The sequence below is a fragment of the Camarhynchus parvulus genome, chromosome 2 (assembly GCF_901933205.1).
Source record: "Camarhynchus parvulus chromosome 2, STF_HiC, whole genome shotgun sequence".
NCBI classification, from domain to species: domain Eukaryota; kingdom Metazoa; phylum Chordata; class Aves; order Passeriformes; family Thraupidae; genus Camarhynchus; species Camarhynchus parvulus.
Genome location: NC_044572.1, coordinates 22,605,575 through 22,614,203, shown reverse-complemented (window position 1 = coordinate 22,614,203; position 8,629 = coordinate 22,605,575).

Genomic DNA, 8,629 nt, shown 5'->3' with positions numbered 1-8,629 from the left:
ACAGGTAGAGCTGGCCCCGGGGGCTGCTGGTACAGGAGGAGCTGTGAGCAACCGGCCCATCCTCAGCTGAGCTCCTGGCCTGGAGGGCAAAACATGCCTCCCAGGCCCTGCCCCGGCTTGGCTGCCCGGGCCTCAGCCATTCTTCAGCAGGAACTCATCACCAGCTGCCTTTCCTTATCCTCTCCTGGCAGAAGGGTACTGCTGCAACCAGTGCCAGCTGCAGGGCTGTATCATATGTCACAGAATGGCAGGCTTGGAAGGGACCCTTAAAGGTCACAGAGTCCAACACCCTTGCAATGAGCTTGAACATCATCCACTAGATCTGGTTGTTCAGAGCTCCATCCAGCCTGACTGAATGTTTCCAACAATGGAGCACCACCACCACCTCTCTGGGCAACCTATTCCTTCATTTCACCACCTTTCTCAGAAAAATCAATTCTGAGGGGGTGTTGGGTGTCCCTGCAGCCCAGAACAGCTTTCCAGGTTTGGTTAGTGAGGAGGTCACTCCCCATGTTTGCTGTGTGCCCAGTATACTCTGTGTAGGTGGGAGTTGTGCTCTAATTTCAGTGTTACTCAAAATAAGATACATGGATCAGCCACATAAAAACAAAGCTGAGCCCCAAGATCTGAATTCTACCTTGTTTGGCATGGAGATTTCCAGTTGAAGACAAATGGAGCTTTTTCCTGAAAAAGCATAGCTTCTGATTTTAACATCTTCTGATCTACCTAATATATTCTACCTTTCATTAAGCTATGCTGTGTAAGTAACAAGGTATAATCCTCAATTATTTTTAATGCATTTCAAAATGACCAATCCATATGAAAATATGTCTCATGTTGCAGTAAAAACTGATGAATGCACAAGTGATTGAAAAGAAGCCATAAACACTTAAACACTGAAGGTGACAGTTTTCATCTTTTGTGTGTGCATACTGATTTGTTTCTATAATGTATTAACCGAGGACTTCAGCAAAATTAATCATGCAATCAATACAAACATTTGTTTCCACATATAATCATGACAACCATCCTATAGAATTTGAAAAGATGACTGTGACACTTTTCTGTTGTAGTTCAGAAGCCATTCATTACCCTCCCCAATTATTAAATAATTAACTTTCTTCATGGTGAAAACATATTTTTAAAGTATTTTTTAATTTGGTAAACAGGTGCATGGAAATTATATTGCTTGATTTTCCAAACTGCATTTTCAGCTCCCAGACACTGAGGACTGAGTTGCTACTCCACAGAAAAAAAACCAAAAAGGTGAACCCATTGACAGACCACTCAGAACTGAATTGGTGCTTTCCATGGTGAGAACTGGCATGTCAGCTCTTAATTTTCTTGTTCTAATATTCTCCTTTGCTATTGATTCAAAAATCATTATCCCAGGCTTATTTTTTGGTAGCCAGTACAGCTACAAAGTATGAGCTCAAAAATTTTAGTCCAGCCAAAAAATGTATCGAAACAAAAGAGCAGAATGTTCTTTCCTGCATTATTTGTGGCTGATTCTCTTTATATGCTGCTTTATATGACTCCTGTTATCAGAAAAGTATTTACATGAAAATGAGCACTTGAGTTATGTGCCTCAAAATGATCATGTATCACACAAAATCAGGGCAGTCGCAGTCCTATAATTCTTAATTTATTTGAGTTAAAGCCTTAATAAGAAGGCTATAAATTGGAAGGTTTGTCATTGCTTTCCTGTGGGATTTTTTTAAACGTTATTGCAGGATAAAATCTTGAACTGAAGACTCCAGCGTTTAGGAGATGACCATTATATCTGTGTTGATTCTTTTAACAAGTAGGGAGTTTTTTCCTACACAGGTATGTGACTAACAATGCATGATTTGTCACCTATTTCTTGAGCAGCTTTCTGTTGGCCTTGTGGGTGCTGTCTAGCTGCATTTTCATGGGAAAGCATCACAGGTTCTGTCCTCCAGCCTGCACTATGTAACGTGTGTCAGCTCTGACCCTGGTCCTTCATTCCTAACCCACAGCCCCATGGATATAATTCAAGGTCATTTTGTTGTTAATTTCTTCTCCAGTTGTTTCTCATCTTGCTCTGTCTGTGCAAACCTATCTGACTTTAGCCTTTGGCACAGGGGTAAATGAGGGAACTCTTGAGACGTGGCCATTTACCAGGCTGTTGGACAGACACCACTAACTTGGTATCTAGTGCATTTAAAAATTAAAATCAAGGCAGTTTGATGGATTTAACTTGTTCTTATGTTTTCCTTCTACCTTTTTGAGGTTTTGCAGTTTGAAAATGCCTGTTTGAAACTGGGACTAAAACAACTACAGCCTTCCTTCCATTGCTGTGTAACTGATCTGTTCAAACAGGAAAAGCATAGAGAGCCCTATTTTGCATGGAGATTTGCATGAGAGCAAGGGCATATAAATACCTTTATATACTTAAGCTCTCAGCAAAATTGGATCATGTCTCTGTAGTAAAAGGATGAAATTGGATAGTTACAATTCTCTCAAATTACCTACCAAGATCTATAGTCAGTGTAGTTCTCAGGTAGCCTGTTAAATTAGATCTTAAACAATCTGTTAAAATAGGAGACTATTTTCTCTTAGCAGGTGTTTTTTTTTGTTTTTAGCAAAGTCCAGGGCAGCATTACATTTCTTCCTTTAAGGGATAGAACATAACAAAGGACTTTCCAAATGGTAAATGGAACAGATATTCTGGTTCTTCCTCTTGGCAATGGGAAAGCAAAGCCCTGGGGATTTCCTTGTGGCAAGAGTATGAAAACAAACACATAAAATTTTGCTTCCTATCAGGGCAACAAAACCAAATAGAATAATTTTTGGCATACTATGCTCAATACAGCTAATTTTATAACCTAGCAGAAAAATACAGTGTTTCCCAGCCAGGAACATTTACACCAACTAATTTTTTCTTATGGCAGCCTGCAATTACTCTAAAAATAAAACTTATACTTCTTACCCATTCTTTGTAAGGACAACATGAATCTGAGAGATATGTTATTGTTTACTTGAAAAAAGGGGGGTTTTTTTGAGATAAATAGATTATTAAAAATACCACCACCTTACTATTAATTAAATGAAGAACAAAAATGAATGGTAAACACCTCAACTAAAGTCTCTTCCTTCACTTGTTGGATTTCATCAGTTTGTGATGTCCCTTTTTCAGTAACTGTCCAGGTATCACTACTTCTTCAGACCTCGTAGGATCTGAATTTCTGTAATCAAAAACAAGGAAAGAAGCACTAACAGAAAAAACTGAAACCATTTAGATATTCTTTTGAGAAAGAGAGAAGAATGTAGTAAAGAAAAAGGAAAGGAAAAAAGAGAGAAAAAAGAGAAAGAGTGAAGGAAAGAGAAGAAATGCCTTTATAGAGCACATTTAATAAACTATAGTTGAGAAATACTGGCAAGGCTTGTGAAACAAGACAATGCATCTCTTTCATCCCAAGAGAAATTACAAAATAAGGGTGATTCACCTAAAGTAGAGGACTAGTCTTCCCTTCCTTTTCCCCCCACACAAGAAAAAAAAAATCCAGGTTTATGCTTCTATTTCTAAGGCAATCCAAGAAGAAAAACAGTGAGTATTGTTTCTGATTTTATGATCTATCTGATTAAATTTATTCACCAGAAAGAAGCTGAAGGAAGGAAGGAAGGAAGGGAGGAAGGAAACCTTTCCTAGATTTCTCTGACTATGGTTTTCCATTGCTATTGTGATACCCAGTTGAGGGGTTTCAGGACCTTTATACTTGGTTTCATGTGGAGAACAAAGTCATGTGTGACCTTTCCACTTCTCCTTGAAACAACATTTGCTTTGTGGTGTAAGTAAGAAGTCAGAATTTTTTTTCTTGATTTGTGGCTGCTCATCTTTAAAAGTATCTACAAAATGAGACAGTAGGTTCTAAAAGTGTCGTCTTATGGCTGCAATAACTGTTGGACCCAAAGTCAGGGGAGAAGTAGATTATTTTTCTAATGCAAACAATTGCATCCAGACCAAAGCTTTCAGTCGGTTGACTTCCTAACGAAGAACAGACATACCCTCCTTCCTAGTGAAGTATGAATATTGCAAAACTGAAAAACTTATTCAAAAGTTTCTAATACTTGCCTGAATACTAAAGCAGCTGAGGAAAGCATAGGCTGGATTGTGGCTTGGCCACCATTTGACAGCCTAAGACTAGTATGTTTTACTTTTTTAGCTCTTTGATTTCAAATTTCCTTCATGAAGCTGTAGACTACGGGTTTTTCTTGAGAGCAGAAGTGAAAATCAAAATCACAGAATGTTTTAGGTTGGAAGGGATCGCAGTGGGTCATCTGGTCCAACCACCCTACCCATGCAGAGTTATCCTAGAGCACGTGGCACAGGATTGTGTTCTTGAATATCTCCAGTGAGGGAGACTCCACAACCTTTCTGGACAATCTGTTCCAGTGCTCGGTCACCTGCACACTAAAGAAGTTCTTCCTCGTGTTCAGGTGGAACTTCCTGTGCATCAGTTTCTGCATGTTGCCTCTTGTCCTATTGCTTGGAAGCACGGAGAAGAGCCTGGTCCCTCCTCTTGACCTCCTCCCTTCAGATACTGACAGACATGGATGAAGTCCCCTCTCAGTTGTCTCTTCTCAAGGCTGAACAGACCCCGTTCCCCCAGCCTTTCCTTGTAAGAGAGATGCTCCTGTCCCCCAGTCATCTTTGTTCTTCTCTGCTGGAGCCACCCCAGGACCTTCAGGTCTCTCTTGTACTGATGAGCCCAAAACTGAACACAGCACTCCAGACGTGGCCTCACCAGGGCTGAGTAGAGGGGCAAGATCACCTCCCTTGACCTGTTGGCAATTCTCTTCCTAATGCACCTCAGGATACCATTGGCCTTCAAGGTCGTAAGGGCACTGCTGGCTCATGGACAGCTTGTTCTCTGCCAGGACCCCCAGTTTCTTCTCCTCAGAGATGCTTTCCAACATGTCAGCCCCCAGTCTGTACTGGTGAGGTACTACACTGTGTATTATGTATCATTATGGTGGTGAAAACATAAAAATACTTAATACTAATGGACTAATTAATACTAAAATTAATATTAATGTAATATCATTATTACATGTATGTGGTCATATATTAGGTTTTCAGTTAACTGATTCTGAACATTAACGGGATCATGCTGGCTGTACAATATTCCCTGACAAACAAAAATGAAACCATAATTCAGTAGCAACTTAGCACTATAAAGGGAAAATCTGTATGTTTATAGAGCAATGAAATACTAATTGAGTTCCCAGTCCTGTGAAGAATTATGTAGTTAATTCCACAGATATGAAAACTGAGATCAACGAGTTGCTACACATCCTAAGAGTTAAGCAGTTTTCCACTATCAAGGCAATAGCTTTTTCTTTAGAATTTAAATTGTCATTCCTAACATATTTGTTTTTCAGCCATGAAACTTACAGGAATGTATTAGTCTGAGTGATTTACTCTTGATGTAAGGGAGCATAACAAACCATACTTGGTCAGACCAATAGCCTATCTAACCCACTAATACATGTTCAAGAGCAGCAAAACAAAATGCTGTTTAAGGAGAGTATGCAATCTTGGCTGCTGTATTTTGTACTCTCCTCCCAAATCTGTATTTACCCTAGTGATGTCATAGGGTACATACCTACAAAGCCCTTTTGGTGTTGCTTTAGGGACTGTTGTTTCTGGGTTTGTCTAACCTCCTTTTGAACCTGCTGATTCTGTTTGCCTCCACAGCCCTCTGTGGTAGCAAGGTCCAGAATTTGTTCACTGCAAGAAGATGCACATTCTTAATCAGTTGTAAACTGATTTCCTACTATTTCTATTGAATCCCTTCTATTCCTGATAAGGTAGATTTGGTTAAAAATAGTTCTGTGCTTATCTTGCCCACTGTTTTCAATATTTTGTAAATCTTTATTTAATCCCCTTCCACCTTCTCCCCTCTCATTTGAAGAGCTCCCGCCTTTTTAGTCCCTTCCTTTCATGCAGCTGCTCCACACACACTCTGCTCATGTGAGAAGCGCTTCTCTGTATTGCTGGGTTAAATTATAAAAGCCTAATTCTGGCAAAAACAAAGACCCAACGAGGGTCAGAGGAGCAGTAACAGGCAAAGGAAACTCAGCAAGCTAATCAATGAAAATGAAGCCAAATTGCCTACTGACAAGACTATCCAAAGGGAATAAGCAGATCATTGTCACTGGGGTGAAACCTGCCAGGTCATCAAACAAAGAAACTGTCTCCCCTGAATGTAATATGACCTGAAAAGGGTGTTTTTTAAAAGTGAAGTGGGACTTGCAAGAGAAAAATAATTACCTGAAAATTATTTTTGGCTGTTTTAGGGGGATTGTAAGAATGTGCAAGGCTTACTATGGGATATTTAGGGAGGGATCAAAGGTGGGGAAAGGGTGGCATCAAGGAGGATAAGGTTGGAATAGGATAGAATAGAATAGAATAGAATAGAACAATAGAATAGAAGGGAGTATTCAATTATAATTAAATTATACCCCACTTCCATCTCCCAAACTTTCTGTAGGTTCACAGTTTCCCCCGGCTTCATTCACTCATCCTCATCTCATTCTAGTGTATCTCATTCCTACCTACCCTATGTACTTCATTTTCTCTTCCTCACCATTGGCATTCCCCACCACAAATTCTCCCTTATGTTTTTAGCACCTTGGTGTCAGAAAGGTGTAAGAACTCAATTATGGAAGAGTTTCCAGGGACGTTGTGCTAGTTTTGACACCAGTAGGGAACTATGCTCCAAATATGCCACTCCCTTTACCCTGCCCCTTCTGGTAAGGGAGGGACAATGAAAGACAGACTATGGATTAAAATAGCAATTTACTAAAAGAGCAAAACAATGATATAAGAAACACACAATAAAACCAGCAGTTGTTATTAATAGTAGAAGTATGCAAAAGAGAAGATGTTTTACCCACAAAAGGGTATTCTGTACCAGGAACAAACCCCAAGATGGCAGACACTTCCCATAGCTCTGGCTCCATGCTGCCTGGCCCCCTGGCTCATTTGCACCTCACAGCTGTCCTATCAGCACCACAGGTCCATGGTCTTGTTCTGGAGAAAACAGGAAGGAAAGTCTGGTGGGTGGCAGAGGGACCAGGTCAGCAGGGTTAATGGTGACAGCCCCTCCACTGTGGCAAGCCAGGTGCACTCCCTGTTCTGGCGCCCCAGCTTTTCCTGCTGAAACCAGCTCCCAGCAATGGATGATGTTTGTGGTATAGAATAAACAGCTGCGCAAGGCCACCAAGCCCCTTCTCTGTAATCAGGGCAGAGGTGCTTAGGAATAACTGAGTAAGGATGTTAAACAGGGCTGAATAAAACTTTGTGAGATTGCATGGCTCAGCTGCTGTATTGGGATATGGAATGGTTCAGGCCAGGCTGATAATAAAAAACGGTAACAAATTTTATTGCTGTTCCTTTGATAAGGCTGCCTTGATGGAAAGTACCTGGCGGGATAGAGTCCATCCCAAACACTGGAGGAGGTGAACAAGTTATTGGTAATTGCATCCAAAACAGTGAAGACATGAAGTATTTCTGTGACTGTAGGAGAAAAATCTTGCTCTGAATAACTGAGTAAAAGTCACATTTATTTCATTGGCAATTTTGTCTCTGCAACAACCAAATGGTGATGATTTAATATTTAAAGTAGAATAGTCATATCAACACAAGACTAAAACTAAAGTTCATAAGGAATTTTCTGAATTTAGAGTAATGCACCATCTAAATCTGGTTTCAGCTGGTTCCTTATTTTGTGTAAGTCATGTTTAAGAGTGCTTTAGTTTCATTGTGTTTTACATAAGAGTTTTCCTTTGTTTAGCATATGATGTACACTTAACCAGGAAATAAAACAGCAAAGTCTGCTGTTATTTGAAAATAATTCAGTTTATATAAAGATCATTATGAAAAGTGGAGCAATATCTATGACTCGTTCCCCAAACTTCAGAAGCGGTATGTCACTGAACCACTTAAAATATCACCTGTGCTCATCTGTGTCAGTAGATTTTGAACAGATTTCCCCAGAAATGCCTGAAATGGTATTTCAGGGTTGGAGAAATGTTTGCAACTTAATAGGTTGTGCAGGTCAAACTCTACACAAACCTGGGCTCTTTGTATTTATTCATTCCATTCACCAGCTCCATGTGGATAGCCAACTCTCCCATTCCCTCTGTTTCAAAGATTCACTTCAGAGTTTTCAGACTGTCCCACCAGTCATTCAGTTGTCCTCCATTTTACCCATCTCTCTTACTAAGGGTTTCTATTCCCTACTAACTTGATGATGTTCATTGATCTCATTCAGTATCCTTCATCTACTTATTTTTACCCTTTAACATCCACTGGGCTCCTTTACTCTTTCATAAGAAAATCTGAGTGCTTGCAATGTCTCCTTCCCTCTTTTTCACAGATTGCCAATTGTCCTGTTCCTTCTGATTCCACATTGATGCCTCTTTGCACAGCTTCATAGCCCCAGAATATACTTTGGTTTGTCATTAATTATCAGGGAATAAATGAAGATGTGAAAAAATGATGTGATAAATAAAGATGTACAAAGTCGATTGGAAATTAGAAGGGGGAAAGTATGATTTTAATTAGAAGGGGGAAATTATGATTTTAATTATGGGTGAC